The sequence below is a fragment of the Notamacropus eugenii genome, chromosome 1 (genome assembly GCF_028372415.1).
Source record: "Notamacropus eugenii isolate mMacEug1 chromosome 1, mMacEug1.pri_v2, whole genome shotgun sequence".
Lineage (NCBI taxonomy): Eukaryota > Metazoa > Chordata > Mammalia > Diprotodontia > Macropodidae > Notamacropus > Notamacropus eugenii.
In genome coordinates, this window is record NC_092872.1 from 212,456,626 (window position 1) to 212,483,209 (window position 26,584).

Below are 26,584 nucleotides of genomic sequence, written 5' to 3' on the forward strand. Positions count from 1 at the left end.
GTATTTGCAGTGCCTAGTATTTAGTAGGTGTTTAATAACTTAGAATTTAGTAGGTGTTTAATAATTGTTCATTAATTAATTAATGAATTGATGGAGAAGTGTCACATTATCATGAGGTAAAGTGTGGTTTGGTTGCTATGAAGCTGATGTAGGATGTGATTAGAGTCTACAGCATCAAGGAGATGGGAGAGCCATGAACTTGGGGGGCTAGATGAAGGGGTTCACAACATGGCCATTGAAATCATCAAGGATAATGGAGAGAGATACATACACTAATATATTCTTGGTGCAGCTATGAGTTGGTCTAACCATTCTGGAAAGCAATTTGATATTATGCTAAGAAGGTGACTGAAATGTCCATATTCTTTGATTTAGAGATTCCCTTTGCTTGGCACATATTCTAAGGAGGTCAGAGGCAACAAAAAAGGTCCTATACATCCCATAATATTCAAATTTTGTGGTAGCAAAAAAACCTGAAATGAAGGTGATACTTCTTGATTGGGGAATAACTAAACTAAATGTGGAAAGTGAATGTAATGCAATATTGCCCCCCTAGGACCACAGAATATGAAGAATTGAGAGAAGCATGAGATACGTATAAGAACAGCTATATTTTCAAATAAGCAAAACTAAGCAGTGTTCACCATGACTACAACAATGTAAATAAAAAGAACAAAAAAATGAATATTATATAATTATAATGACCATACTTGGCCCTGGAGAAGAATTGAGAAAATGCACCTCCCTTTTTTCTTCATAGACATATGGGACTATGTTGTAGATTAGTGGATATGCTTTCAGATATGGTTGGTATATTGGTTGATTTTAATGGACAGCTTTTTCTCTTCTTCCTTATTCTTCATTATAAGAGATATAACAGAAGGCACAGGATTGATTCCAAAATAAAGATGATATAAGAAGACCAATAAAAATAAGATAAATTTTTTAAATGATGGTATTGGACTAGATCATATCTAAAGTTTCTTTTGGCTCTAAACCTATGATCTGATTTGGGGATGCACCAGTGTTCTGTACATTCTTAATTATCTGTGACTGAAGGGAGCCAGTGTATTAGATAATCCACAACAATACTCTAAAAACCCCTTGTGGTTGATTTGGGGATGAGTTTTTGTACTGACATTCACCTATCAGTGTGTGGGGTGCTCTGAGAATTCACAGCTCATCAGACTAAATTATTGAAGCCACACTGGTAAGAATCAGCTCAAGAGAATTTGAAATCGAGTGATTATAATACTAGATACTAGGGATCTGAGCAGAGTGTAAAAATGAAGTTAGGAACTTTGGCTGAATTCTTTTGGACAGTTATTGCCAGAACTTCAAAGGAGAGAGCAGCAGCTTGGGTTCTAGGTCTTGGCAAAGGCCACAATGACATATAGGAAGGGAGGCATAAAGGAAGAAGTAGTGTTTCCTACCCTTTTCCTTGGTGTCTGCCCCTGGAATCAGCTCAACTAAACTATTTTTCTTTCTTTTTTCCTTTTTGTATGTACTTCACTTTTTCCTCCATTTTGATTTCAATTCATCAAGAATTTATTAATCATTTTCTATGTAACACTGGGAATATGACAAAATATAATAATTCACTTTTATGTAGTGCTTAAGGTCTCCAAAGACCTTTACATACACTATCTCATTTGATGAAATAAAAAAAATAACCAAAGTTTCTGAAGTCACTTCTAAAACCACAAGTTCCCTAAAGACTCCACTGGTTTTTTCCTCTCTTTAAAAAAAAGCCTCCCCCTTTTCCTTCCTCCTTTTCTCCTCCCTCCCCTTTACCTCGTTCTTCATCACATCTGAGTAAGAAAGGCTCTAATTTTTCCACATTTCCTCTTGGGCAGGGAAATCAGTCCATACATATATCTATGTATATGGTACAGCCATACTTTGAATTCAAGAAGTCCCCATATTGCCCTGTCACTTTCTACTCCACAATGATGTACGAAGTAAGCATTTGGACTATTACAGGAAAGCTGATCCGAAGACTTGGTGAGCCATTTCCGAAAAGTTGCTTATCCCCAGTCACAGAGACTCCTTCCTCTGCTCTTCTTGGAAGAACTATTCATTCAGAGCACATGCTTCTTTGGAGATTTTGTCCTGCAGATTTGGGACAATGTACAGATGGCTCCAGAGGAGAAAGTGAGGCTGGTGACTTTGCACAGCCCTCTCTCACTTAAATCCAACTCACTTCTATGTCACGGCATCACTTCCCTGATGTCATGATCCTCTTTGAGAACAGCAACCTAAGTGAGGAGACTAGACCTTGTTTGGATTTCTCCAAAGAAAAGCCCATTGCTTAGAATTCTTAGATCCTTCTGAGCAACACTTCAAATGCCCCCTCCTGCTCCAGTCTCCTTCCCCAGTTGTTTTAATATTCTCTCCCTCTTGAAACTGGGTAATTTATTTGCTAATTTGTGTACACATTGGAACCCAGCCTCCACCCCTGACCTAACCCAGTAGATTATAAGCTCTTGGAAGCTGAGTTGTTTGGTTTTTGTCGTCATTCCCACATAGTAGGCATTTAATAAACTCTTGTTGAGTTGAATTGAACTGACCTTTATGAAGGAGAAGGGATCCATCTGTTTTTGATAATTCTATCGAATCGAATCTTTTCACTTAAGCCATTTTTTTTCTGGAATCACCTCAGAGTTAATATAATGAAATGCTGAATTTCAGCATAGAAATTTCAGTCGGTGGGGGTTTAGGGGGGACAATAGCATATCCACATTTTTCTCAGGTAAGCAGTCAAAAGAGGCTTGTAGCCCTATTCTTTCATTCTCATCATAGGAAACGTCTCAATGTCTTTTAGGGAAGTTACATGAAAGAAAGAATAACAAATATTTGTGGTTGCCCCAGAAACTTGGCTGTGAGACATATCACTGATTACGGCAAGGAGGAACAGTCATAAAGAAATGGTTTGGAGAGGAAACAATTTGGTGAGCAATTTGGTGCACCAAGGAGGTCCTAGGGAGAAGCAGGATGTTGGAGAAGGAGGGCAATGGAGCAGAGCCGTACAAAAATGTTTTTCTCCCATTGTGTAACTTTTCCTGGTTCTGATTATGTATGCTCTGTTTTCCTGAGGGTGGAATCCATCTGGATTTTTTTTTTTTTTACAAATTCTCATAAAACCATTTCTCAATAGGAAATTTTAGGACTCTAGATTCATAAATAACTAAGTTTGTATAAAACAATGAATAAAACATTGAAGTCAAAAGATGCTTTCTGTTCCTGAACTTTTCCCCCAGACACACTACAGGTAAAATCAACAAAACACAGAACTGTTTGCCTTCAATTAGCATTTAACACAGTACCTGGTATACAGTAGGTACTTGATAGATGTTCAATGATTGATTGATCATGAAAAATAAATTTGCTAGCACACAAATGGTGTCCACAGGTTTCATTTGGCACTTGGAAACTTTTTGAGCCATCTGTTTCCTGGACTGCCAACACCAGTCCAATCCAATACAACCCAACTAGCATTTGTTAATTGTATGTACTATATGTAATGTAAGCAATCAGTCAGTCAATCAGCAGACATGCATTTAAAGCTACTATGTGATAGCCATTGTGCTAAGTGCTGAGAACATTAAGAAAAAGCAAAAATAAATCCTGCCCTTAAGGAACTAAGATTGGAGTGCGGGAGAAAACACCATGTGTTATCCCAAAACTCTAACCTTGGATTAGAGGAGTCTGTCAGCAGTATAAATAATTTTTGAATGTTGTAAAAATGTTAACTAAGACAGCATTTTTTCTTATAAAATGAAAAAAATAAGTTCAATCATATTAATGAGGGTTTTTGGGGGGGTTTTTGAGGGGAGAGGTGAGGCAGTAGTGGTTAATTGACTTGTCCAGGATCACACAGCTAGAACATGTCAAATGTCTGAGGCTGGATTTGAACTCAGGTTCTCTTGACTCTAGGGGTGGCACATATTAATAGTTTTATCAGCACAAGAAATCTTATTGGAGATGGAATAGTAAAGAGGTTAACTCAGAAAACTCTTTTCTTTCAACTCTTATTATTGAAAATCTTTTTAAGTTTCTCACTTAAATGTCAGAACTATAATTTAACAGGTACAGAAAAGAACAGGCTTTGAAGTCATGACCTTTCAGAAGCAGCTATGTGGTGCAGTAAATAGAATATTGGACATAGTCAGAAATACATGAGTTCAAATCCAGCCTCAGATACTTACAATGTGACTCTGACAGAATCATTTCACCTCTGTCTGTCTCAATTTCCTTATCTATAAAATGGGGATAATAATGTCACCTTTCTCCCAGGATTATTGTGAGGATGAAATGAGGTAATGTTTGTAAAGTCCTTTGCAAACCTAAAGGTGCTTTTTAAGTGCTAGTTATTAATCTTATGACTAGAATCTAGAGTAAGGATTTTTAATTTGGGGTCCAGAGACTCCCATAGGGTCTGTGGATAGATTTCAGGGGTTTTGTGAACTTGGATGAGAAAAAAATGGATCTTTATTTTTCACTAATCTTGAACAGAAATTTAATATCTCCTTTAATTATCAATTTAAAAAACCCACACAAATTCTGAGTCCATAGGTTTTACCAGACTGCCAAAGGGGTTTGTTACGTTAAAAAAAAGGTTAGGAACTCCTGATCTAGAGTGAACCAATGGAAAGAGAGATAACAGGCCCAAAAGGGCAGAAGAGGAATAGGAAAGCATATTGGTACCATAGATACTAGAAGCGATGGACCAGTCACAAAACCCAAGTAAGCTGACTGGGCCCTGCATTCAATATTTATGTCAGGTTGAAAAAATGCAGGAAGCAGGTACTGGGCATATAATATATATATGGAATATTTTGTAAGGGAAAAAATGCCATGGGAAGTCCACAGAAGGCAAGCCCACTGTGGAGTTTAAAGTCAATAAATCATAAGACAAGAAAGAAGTCTCTGTATTTCTGGACTGTCAGTCAGTCAAAAGGAATGGAAGAGTGGTGGGAGGAATGATATGGCATAGAGAGCAGGCGTAGTTAAAGTGGGCTTCCAGAGGTCTCAAAGAGAATAAGTCGTTTGGATTTTCAGAATGGTATTGACCAATAACAGTACATGAGTATTATTCTTGAAGAAGAGAGGAAGAGGCCAGTGTCTGAGACATGAAAAAATGGGGACCAGTGACCCAGGGGATGAAGTGATAGAGGCTGAACTACAAAGAAACTTAAGAATTCCCATAGGGGCCAATGGCTAGAGATAATAGAATAGTATAACATTAAAAATTTAAAAAACTAACATAAAGCAACACTTGCTTCAGAATTTATAATCTTAGAGAATGGCCTAGGCAATGGGAAGTTAACTGACTTGCACAGGGTCTCACAGCCAGTTAGAGGGAGTACTTGAAGCCAGGCCTCTCTCACTCCAAGGCCAACTCTCTATCCATTATGCCAATAGTGGAAAAATAAAAAATATGTACATGATTTTGCTCATTAAATTACCACATTTGGCATAATAAATTTTAAAAGCATTGCTTAACAAGGAAATAATTACAAAATAAAGAATTGAATTGGTCTTTAAATGTATTCATATTTTTTTAACAAAAGGAGTTACAAGGTGCTAGGCATTAAAGAAGCTATGCCTAGTTTACAAGAAACCAGCAATAACTTGAACAGAAGAAACTGCCCAGTAATCTCAGAGTAGGAAGGGACCTCAGAGGTCCTATAGGCCAACACTTACTAGAACAGGAATCCTTTTATAAATATTATAGTAAAACAAGAAGGAGGTCATGGTATTTCTGGACTGTCAGTCAGTCAAAAAGAATTTATTAAGTACTCGCTAGGTGCCAGGCCCTCTGCAATGTGAGTCAGAAGAGACTTGAGTTTGAATTCTGAATCTGATACTCACTAGCTTTATGAACTCTAGACTTCTCTTAACTTCTGAGCATTGGTTTCCACAAAAATGGGGATAATAATACTCATAAAAACTTCATAGGGTAGTTGTGAGAAAAATGTTTTATAAACCCTAAAGGCCTAAACAAATACAAGTTAGTATTCTGGAATCAAAGATCTAGAAAAGGGATGAGGAACCTGTGACCTTCTAGGTCCTTGGGTTTGGCCTTCTGACTGAGTCCAAGTTTTCCAGATCAATTAAGGGGATTTGTTCTGTGAAGTTTAGATTCAATCAAAGGGCTGCACTTGAGGACCTACAGGGCCACAAGTGGCCTCGAGGCAGCAGGTTCCCCACCCTTGATTCTAAAACATATTCATTTTTAGAGATGAAATAAAGTGGAGGCAGTGGGGGAGAAGACCACAAAATGAATCCAGTGCAACTTTTGCCAATCAAAACTCTACAGACTACAATTCCAGCAGCTAGATGGCACAGCAGATAGAGCTCCATGCCTGGAGTCAGAAAGACTCTTCTTCCTTATTTCTAATCTGGTCTCACATGCTTGCTAGCTATGTGACCCTGGGCAAGTCACTTAACCCTGTTTGTCTCAATTTTCTCACCTATAAAATGAGCTGGAGAAGGAAATGGCAAACCACTCCAGTGTCTTTGTTAAGAAAACCCCAGTTATGGTCATGAAGAGTTGGGCATGACTGAAAGCGACTAAACACATTTTTCTATTCTCCTATCCATATGCAAATACTCATTCTATTTGGTGTTCAAGTTCAGAAGAAAAATAAAATAAAGTGAACGACATCTTTGATAATATCTTCTGAACCTTAATTGTGTGGACTCATTTATCAGGATTAGGATCCTGAGATGTTTCATGGTATCCTTGTTGGAATGTTGTATTTGAATCCTAGACCTTGACCCTTGCCCATCACCTTCTGCTCATTTTGGGTCTCTGGGCACTGAACATGATTTCATGCCCCATTTTTATAATATAATTGCTCCCTTTTACCTTTGCCTATCCAATTTAGTTTTTTAGAATCATCCATCAGACACAACTTAGCCTCAACCTTTCTTTCAAACTACCTTACTTAAGAAGACAGTTTTAAGAATACTGATAATATTTTCATTTATATAATAAGTAAACAGTTTCACCTCAATAAGTGCCTTAATGTTTTCCTTATATTTCTTCTTGATCTTTTATATTGAATTTTCCATTAAGTTCTGGTCTTTTTGTTACAAATACCTGAAAATTTTTCAGTTTGTCAAATATCTATTTTTTTCATTCAGGATTATACTCAACTTTTCTGGGTAATTTATTCTTGTATACAACCACAGCTTCTTTGCTCTTCAAAATATAATGTTCCAAGAATTATGGTCTTTTAGAGTAGAAATGGCTAGGTCTTTCCTGTGAAATCCAGACTGTATTTCCATAGTATTTAAATTGTTTTTTTTTCTTATTGCTTGCCATATTGGAATTTGGAAACTTGGCTATGACATTCCTATAAGTTTTCCTCCTGGGATCTCTTTCAGGTGGTGAACAATGGATTATTTTCTGCTTATACTTTACCCTCTTATTCTAGAACTTCAGGACAATTTTCCTTAATAATTTCTTGTAATATTGTACTCAAATTCTTTTTTTGATCAGAATTTTCAGGTAGTCTGACAATACTTATATGGTCTCTCCTCAATCTGTTCTCTAGATCAGTTGTTTCTCTAATGCAATGTTTCAGATTATTTTCTAGTTTTTCTATTTTTTTTCAATTCTTGGTGTCTTATAAAGTCATTCGATTCCTTTTGCCCAATTCTAGTTTTCCAGGAGCTATTTTCTTCCTTAACAGTTTGGTCTCCTTTTTCCAATTGGTTAACTTTCTTTACATAATTTTCTTGGACTGCTTTTATTTTTTTCCTATTTTTTCTTTAATCTCTCATTTGATTTTTGAATTCCTTTTAAAATTCTTCCAAGAACCTTTTATGGGCTTGTGACCTTCTGATGTTATTCTTTGGGTAAGAGTGACTTTTTTTTTAACCTCACTATCTTCCTCTGAATATGAACCTAGATCTTTTTTTACATCAAAGTAGCTATCTAGTCAGGTCCTTTTTCCTTTGCTTACTCATTTTTATTTTTATCGTGCTTTACTTTATTTTTATTATGATCAGGTTTTAATCTCAAATTGTAAGTAATGTTTCCCTAGGTCTCAGGTCTTCCTTACTGTTATTTTGTCTGGGGGCTTAACCTGAGGGATTCCTCTCCTCTACTAAGTCACAGTTAGGGCCCCCAGCTACTCTGTCTTGAAAATGTTCTTGTTCTCTTTGGTACCAGTACCATACTCCCTGGACATGTGGTCACTCCTCTTTACCCACAGCCCCAGGCTGGGATCACCTCTGATCAGCAACAATAGACCTGGCCTCTGGAAACAGGGGTAGGCCTGGGGGTCCTTCAATCTTGCTTCACTCAGCATCTGCTGTTTCTTCAAATAAAGTTTGTGAGGTGAAGGTTGGTAAGGTAAAATTTCTTGAAGTCTAGTCTGCTTCTTGACAGAGCTGCTCCCAGGCCTGCTGCTCTGGCTTGGAGGTATCTATACTTTACTCAAGGCCAAATCTCAGCCCCTGGAGATCCTGTCTCTTCTGAGGTCCTCTTAAGTGATCTTAGGAGGACAACTGCTTTAGCCCTTTATTTTTTCTGTTTTATGCTCATTTTGTGGTGCTTTTCTGTTTGTGGAGGAAATCTCTAGAGCCTATAAATTTCAGACCTACTTTGCCATCTTCTTAGCATGTCCTGTAAATGGATAATTTTAGAGAAACAAGAATCAGAGAGAGAGAGATTCATAACACTACACTTCTAGCTACAAATGTATGATCCACAAGTTGGAAGGGAACTTTAGAGGTGATGTTGCCCAACCCACATCTGACTAGGGATTTACTGTAGATACCCCAAGAATGTGGCCAATAACAATCAAGAGTGTTGCCTGAACTAGATTAAAATTGGAGAATATGAAACAAAATAAATAAAAATACAATACAACATAAATGATGTTAACTTATGGTTTTCCAAGTCAATATGTGCCTGCAGAGATCTATTTCTACTTGAGTTTGACAGCGTTTCTGACCAGTTGTCATTTAGCTTTCTCTTGGAGACTTCTATTGAGAAAGAATGTACTCCTCCCTGAAGCAGTCTAGAGCACATGAGGCTATGTTTGTCCTTTGTTCTTGAAGAGGACCATGACATCAAGGAAATGATGACATGACTTGCAGTTGACTTTGTTTTGAGTGAGGGAAGGCTGTGCAAGGTAACAGCCTCACTTTCTCCTCCAGAGCCATCTGGATCCAGTGGCTAGGTGTTCATCAGGAAGACTGGAGATGGCCCAGGATGCAATGAGACGCTCGGGCCCTTTTAGCTTAAGGCCTTTTCAGGTACTCACTTAAAGTGAATAGGCCTCACTTCTTTAAGAAGTGAGTCAAGGGATGGCCCCTTTAATTAGAAAAAAAAAGTAGCCTAGAGCATATGAGACAGGAGAAGAGAAAGATAAAATAATCAGGGACTGGGGAACTTCTTGTAAAGCCCATTCCAAAGACTGGGAAAATAAATGATAGAAAAAAACAGGACTCCTAGGGGGAGTTCTCCCCTCTCCCATCCATTTCCTACACAATTGTTGAAATATTCCTTATGCACATACCTGACTATGTCACTTTCCAGATTAAAACACACACACACACACACACACACACACACACACACACAAAACCTCAAACTTCTTACTGGCTCCTTGTTGCTTCCAAGATAAAAGACAAACAGCCCACCCACACCTAGGAAGAACTAGCTGGCTCTGCACCAGAGCAAAATATAATAATAAAATAATGTTAAATGACTGAACTGCTCCCAAACCATCACAACATCTTGTTCATCATTTTAGCACCCAGACAAAGTTTCCACCAGTGTGAGCTCTTAGACCTATTCAGCTTAGAACCTGCTTTTGACTGTTCTCTTGTATTAGTTTTCTTCATGTGTCTTGACTCAGGCCAGCTTGGGCTTTGTCTTTGACCACCCCCTATTTTTGTGTGGCTCTTCTTTAATTCCTATTCACTCTCCAGCTGCTTAGTGTACATCTTGAACTGGATATCTCATTATAAACTCATCATATCCTAAATTGAACTCATTATCTATTTCCCCCAAAGCCTCACTTATTCTTAACTTCCTATTATTGCTCCTAGTACCACAATCCTCCCAGTTACCCAGGCTTGGAATCATACTGAGTCAGTTGTCAAATCCATTCTACCTTCACAACTTTTTTCTCATGTTTCTTTTTCTTTGCCATGCATAGCCACTACCCTAGTTCCATCCCTCATTACCTCATTATCCTCCCAAATGATCTGTCTACCTTCAGTTTAATCTCTAGCCAAGTCATTAGTCTAAATCCACCTAGAGGTTAATATAATCTTCCTAAAGCCTGGGCCTGGAAAAATTAGTTACTTATAGCCCCAAAGCTATAACCCAGGTACTAGTCAGCAGCTCAACTAGATTGTGATCATATTATCTAGGAGATGATTGTAGGACCTATATTCTCAAATCTTTTAAAGTGTGGCAAATAACACAACCATGTTGATATGTACCTATTGTCTGAATAAAATATTTTATTTAACATTCATTTGGCAAGATTACAATCAGTCTAGAGCCAGATAGGTTAGAGTTCCTTCAGGTAACAATTTAAGAATCTCTTCTTTGATACTTCAAGTTTCATTGCATCATTGATTCAACATTTCCTAATATATACCTACACTTCACTTCCTGAAACCTTTACTCACCCATCTCAGGTCCTCCTGACTCCTGCACTGGTCCTCTATCTACTGCACCACCTACACTTGACACTCACTAGCTGTGTGACCTTGGGCAAGTCACTTAGCCCCAGTTGCCTCATCCTGGGTCATCTCTAGTCATCCTGATGAATATCTGGTCACTGGATTCAGATGGCTCTGGAGGAGAAGTAAGGCTGGTGACCTGCACTGTCCTCCCTCACTCAAAACAAAGTCAAGTGCAAGTCATGTCATTATTTCTCTGATGGCATGGTCTTCTTCGGCAACAAAGGATGAACACACACCCACTCATCTGCCAATTTCTCCCATGATACCATATGTCCCAAAAGACAAATGCAACACTTCATGCACAGTTGGTATTTTGCATTATAACAATTTACTTTAAACTTATTTTTGCAGGCATATTTTGTATTTAAATGCAAAAATTGCTTGCATTTTTATTTATGGCTGATCTTCATATGGAAATGCCTCATAGCACTTTAGCTTCCAATTACTTTGCCTCTTATTCTCTCTGTCAACTATGTTTTGCAAAGAAACACAATTAAATTTTCAAAGAAAGACTATTTATATGTATATTTCTAAACCAAGAACATGTTATATATTACTTAGATGTATGTATAATCTTATATATCCTTAGATGTATATATAATCATGGACAGCTAATTAATACAATGGATAGAGCACTGGGCTTGGAGCCAGGAAGATCAAATGCAACCTCAGACACTAGATGTGTGATCCTGGTCAAGTCACTTAACCCCTGTTTGCCTCAGTTGCTCATCTGTAAAATGATGGTATTTGGAAGAAGGAAATGCCAAATGGCTCCAGTATCCTTGCCAAGTAAACCCCACAAACAAACAAAAATCTGTAAGATCATGTAGAGTTAGACCTGACTTAACTACTGAGTAACATATATATAATTACATCCTAACTTACTTGTTTTTAACATTTATTTTCCTATGGTTTTTTAAATAGCTAACAATAATTAAGGCAATAACTATAGAGTGCTCTTGGACACTCATATACGTTGAGAAACCTACAGATGAGATGGCGCATTACTTGGAGGTTGGGCAAGAGAATGAGTGAATGAATAAATTAGAAGATGGAAGAAAAGTGGTGGCTTTGAAGGTAAGAACAGGTTGATAAGCAAGTGACAAAGTCAGAACTCTAATACGCATCAAACTAAAACCAAATTATTTCTGAGGTACAATCAGCCATCTTCTTTACTTTAGCTCTTTTATGAATTACTCTGTTCTGCTCCTCTCCCATCATTTTCCATACCCCAAACACCCCATCCATTATTCACAGGTTGCCCACATGCTGCTGGCACGGGTGGCAGCATCCTCGTAATCCTGTAACAGAGTAGAGTTGTATTTTGATGTATCTTGAGACTTTGGGAGCCAACTGGTGTAGAAGATTGAGGTTCCTACTTTTTGAGAAAAGAGCCTTTGATCTATTCTCACTGAGTTCATTATTGTTAGAAAAATCTCTTTTGAGTGACTGTGGATCTAATTGAGGAGGCCATGTCATTTTCTGGGGCTTGATACAGTCAGCACAATGTCACCTACAAACAGAACATCTAGAGGGCGTCATCAATTATGAGGGAGTCCTCTTCTGTTTGAACTTCACAGAAAATCTTCCTTGATAATGATGAATATCTTTGGTACTTTTGGATCAATATGCAATTACTAAAAACTGGCCATAGGCCTAGGCCATTACTTTGAAGTAAATTTGGGTATAAATATATATCTTAAGTGAGAAGAGGTATATTACATCTTTGAAACCAAAAGGGCATTACCCAACAAACATCATCCTGGTGATTAATAGAAGATGTACCATGCCAACTGTCAGGATTGATCTTGCCCACAGTTATAATGAATCTTCAGATAGGAGCATGTGCTATCTCTATAACGATATGAATCTGGACCAGTACAAATATTTTCCACAATCTGGAGGCCTTATCTGAGGTTGGTTTCAGGGAAACTTTTGTCAGCCTTAAATTACTCGTACCATCTGCCATATCCACTCTTACTTATAAGTTGCTAAATACTACTGGAGGAAATTTCACTATTGCACTGACTGGGCTATACTCCTGACTCTCTGGATTTTCTCTACCATGATGAAGAAAACTAATCACCCTGAAAATTCATGTCATCCCTGGATTTCTCACATTGGAAGTACCCTCCACCCTTGTATTCTCTTCTGATTGGCTGGTTCCTACCATAACCTTCATTTTTAAGGCAGATGATCAGGTTATGAATTCATTTCTGTCCAGGATGTATTCCTGGCTCTCTGCATTTCCTCTACAATGCTCCACCCAGTACCTTCTCCTTGTTTCCCCTTTTCAATTTCCTGTGTTCTTTCCTCATTAAAAGAAAATTCCTTGAGAGCAGATTTAGCCTTTCTTTTCCTTCTTTTTATATTCCCAGTGCTTAGCACACTGTCTAGCACATAGTAAGAGTTAATAAATGCTTGTTCAGTACTGGAAAGCTAGATAGCTGATATTTCAAATGACTCCGTGGATTTTAAAGGACAGATGTGAAGCCTTAGAGTATTGCCAAAGAAACTGGGAATCCATTGTTGGGGGTATGTGTATCTACAAATATACATTCTTACCACACATAGGTAAGTTGCTAGTGGGAGATACTGCCAATATTCTCACCACTGGATATAACTAATATCAGAATTTAAAAAGGAAAGTGTTTTGCAAAATGGGTCTTGTCCATTGGGCTGGCTCTTCCATTTTGGTATGTTGGGGCAGACAGTTAAATGCAAGGAATGTGCTTGTCCTGGAGGCAATCAATAAAAGAAATTGTTAAATGTGTAGGCTGGATTACAGGGAATTCCTGTTTGTAACCTCCGTGACGCCATTTTACCAAAAATAAACCCCTTTGCCAACTAAAAAAATTAAATATGGGATTCCACTCTAATCAAAGCCCTACTGTGCTCTTTCTATACCCTAGAAAATTAGTGAAAGAAAAGTATGCATGCAGACTCTAGGAGGAGGAAAGAAGAGGAAGGAGAAGCTTATTTATTTGTTATCTCATACACAGAACCTCTTTTGCAATCATTCACATTCTTGGTGTAACCATAAGGCAATAATGGCCACTGATAGATCTAATGGGTCTTTTCTTTTTCCAGTCTTCAACTCCAAACCAGGTCCCAGCACATAATAGGTACCTAATATAATGTTTGTTGGATTATATACTCCATCAGTTGTAGCAGCCTCCCTCTCATTCTGAGACTGCCTATAAAAGTAGAGATAGCCCAAACTTCCTACTCCGTCCCTAAAACTTCAGCTGTAGAGCTAATTGTTGCCGAAAGAAACAGATCAAGAAAGTCAAGTGAGAACTCTTTACAGCAAAGCAGCACAGCTTCGAGGAACCTGGTTATCCTGAAGTGCCCCTAGGGTTCTCTGCTTTCTATATGTCTTTGAGGAATAAACCTTGTGCATTGGCTTATATTGTAAGCCTTTGGAAGTCCTAGGCAGGGCAGTCAACAGCTCTGTCTTTATTTTTTGAGCCTTTCCTCATATTCTTGGATGCGTCACAGGATTTTGACACCTACATTCATCAGTCAGCAAAATTTTCAAAGCTGTTGCTGCTCAACTGGGAATAGTAGAAAGACAAAGCTGGGGAACAAGGCTGGCTTTCATTCAGTCTTCTGGGTGATAACCTGTTTTGGTACTCCTCTTGGTAGCCTTTGTTGGTGTCTTCTGGGTTTTAAGGATATAGGACAGTTTGAAGAAATGTGAACAGAGCAGATGAGTACTGATAACATCTTCTATTGCCTTCAGTATAAAAGTGAAAAGCAATATAGAATACGATACTTATAACACTCGTATCAAAATTTATTGATCTTCACATCTTGCTCTAATTTGTTCTACCTCTCATTCCATCTTTCTATCTCTCCATCTTTCCTTGTTTCTATTTGCTGTGTGTCTCTGTCTTATACAATGTCGACTCTTTTTTCTGTAACTCTCTCTCTTTCCCCCATTCTCTTGCCCCTTTTCTCTCTCCCACTCCTTCCCCTATCTCTCTTTTTCTCCCTCCCCCCCTCTCCCTTATCTGTCTGTCTGTCTCTTCCCCAACCCCCTTTGCTCTATTGCTATGGTTAAATAGCCTTAATTACAGAATTAAAGGATTTTTATATTTGTTTTTAATAAAGTTTTATGTTTCCTATTTTATTTTTTAAATGGCAACTGAATAGTATTTTAAAGATAAATATGAAAAAGCTTACTTTTTACTTGTGTGGTTCACTTAAAAACTGTTGGTGATTCTCCAGCATTTTAAGACACAGATATTCCTTTACCATTGCCTTGTTCCATAATTTAGTTGTCTGAACCTCTACTCAGTGGCAGGGCTGTTTTACTCTCAAATTGTAACTTTATATGAATTGCAACTATATATACAGTTATATAATTTTTAACAAAGTAATTGTATTGAATTGCAGAATTAGGATATGAGATCTTGTCAAGTAGAGTCAGACTCTATGTCTTTTGTGAGATAATAGGTCATATGATCACTCCTTTTCATTTCACATATTTGACCAAATTTCAGAGATTGATACTGACAAATCAGGCTTAACAAATTTGTTTTATATCTAGGATACAGCTCCCAAATTTTTGGAGCCAAGGAAAACTTTTAGCTCTTGGTGAAAGAAAAAAGAAAGGGGCAGGGGCTGAAAATCATATATTACCATAGAGCAATAACTCAAATCAGGATCATCAAAAATCAACCAGAAGCATCCTACTGTTTCCTCTGGAAGGCTCAATGAGGGAGCTAAGCATATCTGGAAAAAGAATTTATTGGATTATAAATGCCCTAAAGAGAAATGTCTTCTACCCTTTCTACATATCCATTTTCTCCCTTTCTCTTCCCTTGAATGCTCACAGGATGCAAAAACAAATAGCATCTAAGATATGAGCTGGATCAGTACCAGTTTGGTACTGACTAGAGTAGACCTAGGAGCCTCTGGGCAGTTAACCCTGCTGCTTCTCTGTTCAATGTGGTATAATCTGGTGTTTATTACAAAGAACTGACTCTATGAACTCAAGTTGATTTTTTAAAAAATGAACCTCTCAGAAAGGAACAATTTAATTCAACTGCATATTTTAAAAATAAGAGCTAACATTAGTATCGCCAACCTTTAAAGTTTGAAAAACACTTGGCGTACATTAGAATCACAGAATTTGAGGACTGAAAGGAATTTCAGAAGTCATCCATCTAGTACACTAAAGGAATCCCCACTATAACATACCTAAGTGGTCATCCAACTTCTTCTTGAAGACCTTCAAAGAGGGAGAAACCAATGCTTCTCTAGGCAACATATTCCACTTTGTGACAGCACTAATTGTTAAGAAGTTATTCCTGACATCATGCCTAAATTGGATTCCTTGCAGCTGCATCTTCCACCCCTAATCCTAGTTCCACCCTCTGAAGCCAAAAAGAACCAATCTAATCCTTCCCTTTACATGACAACTTTAGAAACTTGAAAACAGTTATCAATGTCCCTCAGACACCATGGTCCCAAGAAGTGGACACAGTACTCCAGATGAGGTCTGACAAGGGCAGAATGAGAGGGACTCTCACTATGTGATTGATGGGAGCTTTACTTCTCTTAATGCAGCCCAGGACCTCACTCATTTTTTTGTCTGCCACATCATGATGCTGACTCATATTGAGCTTACATTATTTATTTGTGATTTTCACAACAATCCTCTTTAGGACTTCTTTTAAAGTTGTTGAGAACATCAAGATGTTCTCTAATTGCCTTGCCGTCATCCTGCCCTAATGTAAACTCGGAACCCGGGCCAAGATGGCTGCCTGAATGCAATGGGAACACCCAGCTCCTTGATATCTTACTCTGGCAAAAATCTGAAATTTGAATCATATTGAATAAGGATCAAGGAATCTGATGAGAAACCGTACTAAGTGTCTTCTCCCCTGCTACATTAAAAAATCAACCAGAAGCCCATGGGCAATAGAAAAGGGGGCCAAAGTCAAGAAAGCCCAGCCCTCTAGCATGGCTTGTGATGGGCCAGAGACACACATAAATTGCAAAGTTTTGTATCTGGAGACAGCAAGAGTAGATCCTGCCATGCCCCAGACCTAGAGAGGTCAGAAATCCCCAAGATAGGCAGTCTTAGATTGGAGAACTTAGAAATTTTGGAGATCATTGTAGACAAAGGTGCTCAAATAGGAAAATGTAAAGTGTTCAGGCCCTCTCAGGTCCCTATCACTCTCTCCTGAAATATCACAGAGGTTCTGAAGATCTAGTCCTCTAAATATCAAAGATCTAGGGGGGCCTAACCCCAGAAAAGAGACATCAATGCAGGAACTCAAGGGAACCAGAGTGACACCAAGCAGAGCCTACCTACTCCACTCAAAAGCACAAGAAGCAGGTTCTCACATAAAATTCATACTTAAGAACTAAAGCTGGAGAGATGAGTAAATCAAAGGACACACCATCCAATACAAAAAAGTATATATGTATATATATATATATATATATATATATATATATATATATATATATATATATATATATATATATATAAATTTACAGAGAGAGAGAGAGAGAGAGAGAGAGATTAAATTCATAGATCCCTCTAAAAAAAGGAGAGTATCTCCATAATAACATCAATATAAAGACTCAAGGAAAAACTAAGATGTTCCACTAGGACTACATGATTATCTAGAAGGAAATGAAGCAAGAGACAAAATAATAAAAAACTAAGAAAAGAAAATGGAAAATATTACCTGAGTAAGGACTTTCTGAAAATTGGAATAAACCAAACAGAAATCAGTGACTCAATAAAATAACAAGAAATTTTAGAACAAAATTAAAACTTGAACAAAAAGAAGAAAACAAGATATCAGATAATAAAAACAACTGGCATGGAAGAGGTCAGGAAAAGATAATTTGAGAATCATTGCATTCCCTGATTTAAAAAAGACCGGACACATATTTCAAGAAAAATGAAAAGTATTCTAATGTATTAGAACCATAAAGCAAAGTGGAGATATAAATAATCCACTGATCACCTCCTAACAAGCACCCAAAAGGAAAAGTACCAGGAATGTCACAGCCAAAATTCCTCATTCCCACATCAAAGAAAAATATATTGCAAACATAGAGAAAGATACAGTACAAATACCAAGGAACTACATTCATTGTCACATAAGACGTGACAACTTCTAGTGCAAATGCAAGGAGAGCATATACATATTTCTAAAGGCCAAAAATAGAGGTTTAAAACCAAGAAAAATTTAATCTGCAAAGTTAATTTTAACCCTAAAGGGGAAAAACAAAAACCATATAAAGCAGAGGTATCAAATATGCTACCTGAAGGTTGCATGTAGTCCACAATACTTTTGAGTGGAACCCAAACCAGATTAAAATATAATTGGAAGATAAAGAAAAAAAATACAGTGTATATAATATTACATTTTAAAACTAAGTCAATATGCAGTCCTCAGAGATGGGTATATATGGTTTAATGGCCTCCATTTTATTTTAGTTTGACACCACTGGAATAAAGGAATTATAAGAATTTCTGATGAAAAACTAGAACTGAATAGGAACTTTGAAATACAAATACAAAAATATAGAGAAACCTAGAAAGATACATTTATTTGAACAATTAGAAGGTGCTATATGATGATATAGTGCTAATATTCCAATAAGGAGAGCAGAAATAAGTGTCCCTTCGAAACCTAAATATCTTCAAAGGGTATTGAAGAAGTTAAATACGAAAAACAGAGAATCTTCAGATGGATTTGTTCTGAGGATTTTTTAAAAAGGAAATAAAGTGAGAATAGGCTAGAATTAGAAAAGTAGAAAAGAAGGAAAATGTGGTGGAATTTGTTATAGTTTGACATGTGAAAAGAATATATAAACTTGAGGGGAGTAGTGAAGGGAACAGGCATCAGATGAATTGTATTCATCTGAAATGGACAAATGAAAATTGAACACACATACAATTTGGTGTAGAAAATCATCAAACTTAATATGTTGAAACAAGTAGGATGAGGACTGGGATTAAGAGGGTGGATAATATTGGGTAGGAAATAAGACATAAGCAAAGCAAACTTCCTGATTCTGAATGGAAAATTAAAGGGGTGGGGCAGGGAGAAAAACAAAGAACTAGAGCTGAAGGGAAGGTGATTTATTCATTAATTGAGAAATGGCTGAACAAATTGTGGTATGTGGATGTAATGGAATATTATTGAGCAATAAGAAATGACAAAAGAGACAATTTCAGATAATTCTTGATAGTATAAACTGAGAGTGAAGTAAGCAGGACCAAAAGAACAATTTGTACATGGACAACAAAAAATATAAAGAAAACTTTAAAAGATGCATTCTGATCAAAGCCATGGCCAGTCATGTCTCCAGGGACTTATGATGAAGCATGTTATCTTAGGAAACTATATTTGGACATAGAATTTATGGAAGCAGATAGGTAGAATACTGGACTTCTTAGAATCAAGAAGTTCAAATCCAGCCTTAGAGGTATTTACTAATTGTATAATCCTGGGCAATTTGCTTAACCTCTGTCTGCCTCTATTTCTTCATCTATAAAATGGGGATAATAATGGCACCTACTGCTCAGGGCTATTGTGAGGAGCAAGTGACATATGTGTGTTACATACTTTATAAACCTTAAAGCACTATATAGATGCTAATATTATATTATGTTTTATTAGATTGCCTTTTACGAGGCATCTTTATTTGCTATAGAAACACAAGGAAAAAGCAACTCTTACTGATATGTGGTCACTTAGGAGGCAGACTGACACCTCAGAGTCAAAGGCATACATACAGTGGAATAATTACCAAATTTGGAATCAGAGGACCTGTGTTCAAATAATAGTTGTGCCATTTACTACCAGCATAACCTTTGACAAATCACTTAACCTATCTGGGTCTCAGTTTTCTCTTTGTAAAATGGGCTAATCAGACTAGACAATACCTCTCCAAAGTGTCTAAACTGGTCTTCTTGCTGTTCATCTCCATGCACTGGCACAGCCTGCCCCTCATTCCTAAAATCCATTCCCTTTTACCTCTGCCTGGTTTGTTTCAAAACAGCTCAAAAACCACTTCCTACTTCAGGTTTTTGTGGTGCCCTCAGTTGCTAGTGCCTGGTCACAAAGTTACCTTATATTTTGAATATTCCTCCATATATTTACTTCTTCCCACAAGAGCTGGTTCTTTTTTGTGTGTTTGCTTCCCCAGTGCCTAGCACGCAATAGGCACTTAATAAATGCTTGATGATTGATTGATTGATTTCAGTTCTAATTTTACAATTCAATAGTTCACATAATCTGAGGGTGCATTGGAAAGGAGATCTATGGTGTGGGCACAGCAATCACTTGCCAACCCAAAGGAGTTAGCTGTTTCTAATTTTTCCCCAGTCTGCTCATTAGGAAGAAGACTGCTGAAGAAATGCTGAGTTCAGATCTGAGTCTGGTGATGACTTAACCACTTAATTCTAAAGAAGCCAGTGCAGTTATCATGCCGTAGATATTTAGGAGATTAGGACAGGGCCATGTGTCTGTGGGAATTGTTGGAGTAAGTAAGTCAGCAGGAGGCAGTGAGGTCCATTCAAGATTCCATTGGGTATTGGCATCAATAGGTGGTATGATGAAAAAGAGTTCAAAATAAAAAGACCTAAGTTTCTGGAAAGCAGTCTGAATTTAAAGTGTCAACTCCAGGGTATTCCCTGAATTTTTGAAAGCCCCTGGACTTTGGCAAGAGCATAGCATTATCTCCTTTGATTTTGGACTCTGACTGGTACTACTACACACACTCCTCTCATTCCTTGGCTACTGGCAACCATAATCACTCTGGTAACTCACCTTAGCCTGACCTTTGGATCATTCCGCTCTCCTCTCAGTCTGAATTGTGTACACACTCCTCCCAACCCTGTCCCAGGTGAGGATTACACCATCCTGAGAATTTCTCTGGTTCCTGGCATTTGCTGGTCCTTCCTCAGACATAGTCCCATAACATGGATGTAGGAAAACTTCTATATTTACATTGGCGTTGGGACTCCATCCTCCTCTGTCTCTGTGGATGAGTGGTTGTAAGCTTCTAAAATTCAGTCAACAAATCAACATGAATTTATGAGACACTTACTGTGTGCCAGGAGCTGCTAAGAGCTGTGAATATAAATGCAAACAGAAAGACAGCCCCTATTCTCAGGAGTTTACATTTTAACAAGAACAGACAACACACAAAAGAGAATTGAAAAGGCAGTAGGGAGGGAAGGTGAAGGTAAGGGGATCTAGGACATTAAGAGCAAGTCCAGAAGAATCAAGCATGAAGCCTGAGAGGAATGAAATCATGGCTAGCTTGGACATCCTCCTTAAAATGGAGGTTCTGTGTGGAATCAGCCACTTAGAGAGATAGAATGCAGGGGTAGAAGATGCGTTCAATATGGGGAGTCCAGAGAGCTTCCAGGTGAAAAGGTTTCTGGGGCATTATAGAAAAACACCAGGAGAGTCAGGAGTGCAGCCTGGAATGAAGGGGGAATTCCCTTTTTTAGAGTTAAGAACCCAGCAGGTTTGTCCTGTGAGTCTTTGTTGAGAGACTAGGCAGAGAGAATGGGGGAGGGAGGAGGGAGTATGCAGACAGAACAAGGACCTTGGCAGAGGTTTGGGATTTGTAGGAGAAAGCCAAGATACAGCCTTGACTTCTCAGGTTACAGAAAGAACCAGCCTATGAGATGGAATAAACTGGGAATGTGTTAAATTGATAAACAAACGTTTCTAAGGGTCTGGCTGAGACTGCTCCTACTTTGTCCATAAAAGGCAAGGTTGAGCCAGGAAGGCAGGCAAGCTTTGGGAGTCATTATCAGCAGTTACATTGCATTAGGTAACTCTAATGCAAAAGTTATACACAGTTATTAATTCACTATGCATTTATGTTTTGGATTTAGATAAAAGGTTTGGTAGAAAAGAGACTTCTACAGTATAGTTTAGTTTTGTTTTGCATTAACTTCATTCAACAAAATTTTTTAAAAGTTTATTTTTAGTTTTAAACATTCACTTTTATAAGGTTTTGAGTTTTACATTCCCTCCCCTTGTCCCCTTCTAGGAGGCTGCATGTAGTCTGATATAGACCATACATGTACAATCATATTAAACATTTCCCTATTAGTCATGTTGTGAAAAAAGAATCAGAATAAAAAGGAAAAACCACAAGAAAGAAAAAACAAAAAAGATAGAGAAAGCAGTATGCTTTGGTCTTCCTTCAGACTCTTTCTCTGGATGTGGATAGTGTTTTCTATCATAAGTCTTGGAGCTATCTTAGATCATTGTATCACTGAGAAGAGCTAAGTCTAACAAAGTTGGTCATTGCCCAAAGCTGCTGTTACTGTGTACAACGTTCTGGTTCTGCTCACTTCTCTCAGCATCCGTTCATGCAAGTCTTTCCATGTTTTTCTGAAATCCACTTGTTCACCATTTCTTATGGAACAGTAATGATCCATTGATACATTACATTCATATATTTGTTCAGCTGTTCCCCAGTTGATGGACATCCCCTCAATTTCCAGTTCTTTGCCTCCACAAAAAAAGAATTGCTATAAATATTTCTGTACATGTGTGTCCTTTTCCCTTTTTATGATCTCTTTGGGATACGGACCCAGTAGGGGTATTGTTGGATCAAAGGGCATGCACAGTTTTATAACTCTTTGGGTATAATTCCAAATTGCTCTCCAGAATGATTGAATCAGTTCATAACTCCACCAACATGTTAGTGTTCCAGTTTTCCCACATCTTCTCTAACATTTATCATTTTCCTGTTTTGTCATGTTAACTAATCTGATAGGTGTGATGTGACAGAACCTCAGAGTTGTTTTAATTTGCATTTCTCTAATTAATAGTGATTTAGAGCATTTTTTCATATGACTATGATAGCTTTAATTTCTTCATCTGGAAACTATCTGTTCATATCCTTTGACCATTTATCAGTTGGGGAATGATTTGTATTCTTTGGAGTTTGACTCAGGTGTCTGTGTATTGAGGCCTTTATCGTATTCTGGCTGTAAAAATTCTTTCCCAGCTTTCTGCTTTCCTTCCAATCTTGTCAACAAAGATTTGTTACGTACCCACTATGTAATTGCACTTACCTGTGCTATGCATTAGAGAAGATACAAAGGCAAATTCAACTCAGTGTAAGAGCCCTCTAGGCTCTTACAGTCTACTAGAGGAGATAAGAGAAAAGATAAGATATCTCTGAGATGAGAGATTTTATCTCAAAGATAAAATATAAATTACAAGGTAAGTACATAAGAGAGTATAAAAGTGCTCTGAAGTCAGATGAGGGGAGAAAGGGATGGGGAAAGGAAGGCTTCATATGAAAGAAAAGGATTTAAGCTGAGTCTTGGATATACAATAAGCAGAGATAGTGGATAGACAGCAATCTATGAGTAGGTCACAGCATAAGCAAAGGCATGGGAATGAGAAAATACTGAACATATTCGAGGGGATGTCCCATAATCCAGTTTGGCTGGACCATAAAGGCAAATGAGGCCTCTGAATAGGAGGATAGATCGATCAATGGATCACAGATCATAGAATTTTCACTTTCAGCCCTGCTCCAAGTGTATAGATTCAAAAGACCTCAGGAAGAATGGATCAATTCCAGAACCATCCTGGAGCAAAGAGCCTCACTAAGATAAACAATGCATCAGGGCAGGACTCTTGAGTCTACGCTATGACTAATCTTATCCCTTTCTATGTCTAAACAGCTGTGGGTTAAAAGGAACCAGCCAAAGACCTCCTCGGCCTCAGTGTATTCCTTTCTCTATGGATCTACAAGGAAAAAAATGGAGCAGAAAAGCTTTCATTCTAATTAGTCAGCAAGTCCACTTTTATGAAGCAGCTGCAGTCTGCAAAAGACTAGACATGTGTGTGGTTTGGGGTCAAGGTTGCAAAATGAACACAATTTCCCTCCCTCAAGGAAAAAGCCAATCTGTACACAAGGACAGTTTTATAGAGTGGTGTTATCTACTAGCAGAGTAGGATATAGAAGCAGGGAAGGCAGGCAGCCATGAAAGGGGTAGCATGTCATGAGAGTCATAAACAGCAACACTTGTAATGTATTCTCTTTTTTTTTTAAAGATAAAAGTGAATATTTTAACTCCAGAAAACTGTTATCTCTATTCCATTATATGGTTTTATTTGCAATAATCCAAGTTACTGTTATATGTGTAGTTTTCCCTGGGGGCGCACACAGGGAATGCAGCTTTCAGTCCTTTGCTTAGAGTATAGAAGTATCTTGTCAAGTTTCTATTTGTTCATTCTAGATTTCTTGCTGGCTAAAAGATCTCCAAATTAAAAACTTAGTAAAATAGGTAGCTAACACTGTCTGAAACCAGTCATTCAAATGAATAAATGAAAAGCAGTTATTAAGAACTTATTATGTGCCAAGTTCTAGGAATTCTGATACAAAAGGAAGACAGCAATTCTATCTTCTATGTGCATAGAAACATCTACCTTCAATGAACTTAAATGCTAGTAGATGGAAATGATATTTATGTATACCCACTCAGGATTACCCCCAGTTTTCATCCAACAAATTGGGACATGATTACCCTGAGTTCAAGCTACTTTTATGGGTCCTCATTCCTAAAACTATGTATCACAAGCCCCAACTTATGTTTTCATCCGTAATAGTCAGCCATTTGACCCAATTAAGTCAAAGAAAGGCATTTAACTGAAATGTAACAGCTTGAACAGTATTAACAATATATTCCCTATGTAAACCTGGGATGGACTCTCCAAAAGTCTCAATGGAGAAGAGTAATTAAACACACAAAAAAAATGTTAGTAGAGAGGCACTCACATAGCAAACAGATGTGGCCAAGCCAACTCACACTTCTGGTACTGAAGGGTTCTTATGTCTTTTCTCCTGGAGTCCTCACTCTGCTTTTCCTAGGTGAAGTATCTCTGTTGGGCAGGTCATTCTGTTGTATTCCCATTTGCACACCTCTCCATGTCTTAACTTCAGGGGGAAGATGAAAGATCATTCCCTCCAACGTCCCAAATTCTTATGCCAGAGCTCTTCTTTCAACTCAATCTAGGCTAGCTTGTTTTTGTTTTTAATGTTGGGATATGGGGGATAGCTGATCCTCCCATATAATTACTATGTGTTCCCTGTGGGGTGTCAAGTGCCTTCTTCCAATCATCAATGCCCTATAATCTTCTCCAGTTGATTAAGTTGTTTCTTTATACCTCCTAAAGAAGTGAGGTCATGTGAATACTTCTTTAGCTGCTGAACAAAAGTTTGTAAGGGGAATACTTTTTATAATCTTGGATTGGGTTATTCAGAGGGTGACTCACTTACTTGTAGAAGGTTCTACTCCTTCTTTAAGTGCTGAATGTGCTACTTCAAGCTTTGTAGGCTTTATAATCTATGAATACATCACTTAGGGTGGTCATTTATTGTCTAAAAAAAAGACAGTCTGCAATGAGGTTTGGCTCACATTCTAACACATGAAAAGAATGGTGGCCAGGGAAGGATGTTTTAGTTTAGGCAGTTACAGGGATGGTGAGTGGAACCACAGAGAAGAAGTGATATGCTCTTTCTAGAAGCAATAGTTATAATGATTTGATTGCTGGACCCAGAACAAGAAATTGAAAGTGGTGACTCTGGCAGGGCAGGTAGTGAGGAGATGGATGGTAGCATGGACTGGAAAGAAATCCAGCATGTTTCCAAGGTTTTCAATGACCCTAACATCTCCAGGGTGAAGCGGTTATAGAAGGGAAAGGAAGAAGAGGAGCCAAGTGGCACTGGATGAAAAAATTATCTATTTTTTAAAAAAGACATCTATAAGATGATTTCCCTAAGGAAAATGTAAGCTTCTTGAGGTCAAAAACTGCTCATTTTGTTTTTGTACCTTCAGCATCTAGTGCCTTACACATAGTAGGTGCTTAATAAGTGCTTATCAGATTATATTAGAGAATAATATAGTCCCTATGCCAGAGAGAACTCAGTGGTGGCCTAAAGGTAGAAGGTAAAGTTAGAAGAAAGACAAGAGCTAAGTTTAAGATGCTGCTATGATCTTGAACATGGGGAATGCAGAGGACATAGTTCTATATTTAGGTCTAATAAAGGTCATTTATTTTAAGAGATTTTGACTCCATTATTTCTGCTGGCTTTGTGGTCCATGTAAATGCAGGAACAAATTGAGTGTGTGCTGCCCAGATGTTTAATTTCCAATGTTTTGTTTTCCTTAAGACTTATTAAGCTTTGTTTCAGACGTGACCGGTTTAATATTTACAACCAACTAAACGAATTCAACAAGATCAAAAATTTGGAGCTGAAAGCAAACTTAGAGACCATCTACTGCAACCCCTTCATTGATAGTTAAGGAAACTAAGGCCCAGAGGGAGGAAATAACTTTCTCAAGGAAAAATAGCTCTATCACACTGCCTTTCTCTGTATCTGGGGAAAAGGGAAACCAGTATTTTCTTTCACTGGAAAACCAGTATGTCCACCAGTACCCAAATCTCCTGTTAATTTGATAAGATTACAAAAGCAAGATGATAAGATTTCTTTCCTATCTTTAGGCTGAGATAGTGAGATAATACTGAAAGTAGACTGTGGGTTAAAGAAAAGAAAAAATAGATTTTGTCAATTAACTTCAATTCAACAGGTATTTCTTAAGCTGCCTTGGAGGCTGCTAATTATGCATGTAACAATGGTTGCTTCTACTAGAGTTACGATGGCTCTTCCTTTCTTGCTTTGAACATAGCTAATGATGCTGAAATTAATCACATGCAAAAAGCATCTCATTTGCCTCAGTTTTGTCTCTTTGGTTATGTCTTCCCTCTTTCAATGGGTCTTTGATTTCATCAATGTGAGGACTCCCTTCAGTGATGCAGATTGTGACTCATCT

At 37.7% G+C, this 26,584-nt stretch overlaps 1 protein-coding gene across 4 annotated transcripts in view; it reads left to right on the forward strand.

Annotated features, from left to right (window-relative positions):
* ENTPD1 (ectonucleoside triphosphate diphosphohydrolase 1) overlaps positions 1-26,584 on the forward strand; it is a 102,094-nt gene that overhangs the window by 29,335 nt on the left and 46,175 nt on the right. The window contains exon 2 of one of the 4 annotated variants that reach the window (XM_072626338.1): positions 11,647-11,799. The exons of the other annotated variants lie outside the window; for them this stretch is intronic. The gene's annotated coding sequence lies outside the window, so the exon portion shown is untranslated. The remainder of the gene's footprint in view (positions 1-11,646; positions 11,800-26,584) is intronic. 4 annotated transcript variants of the gene reach the window in all.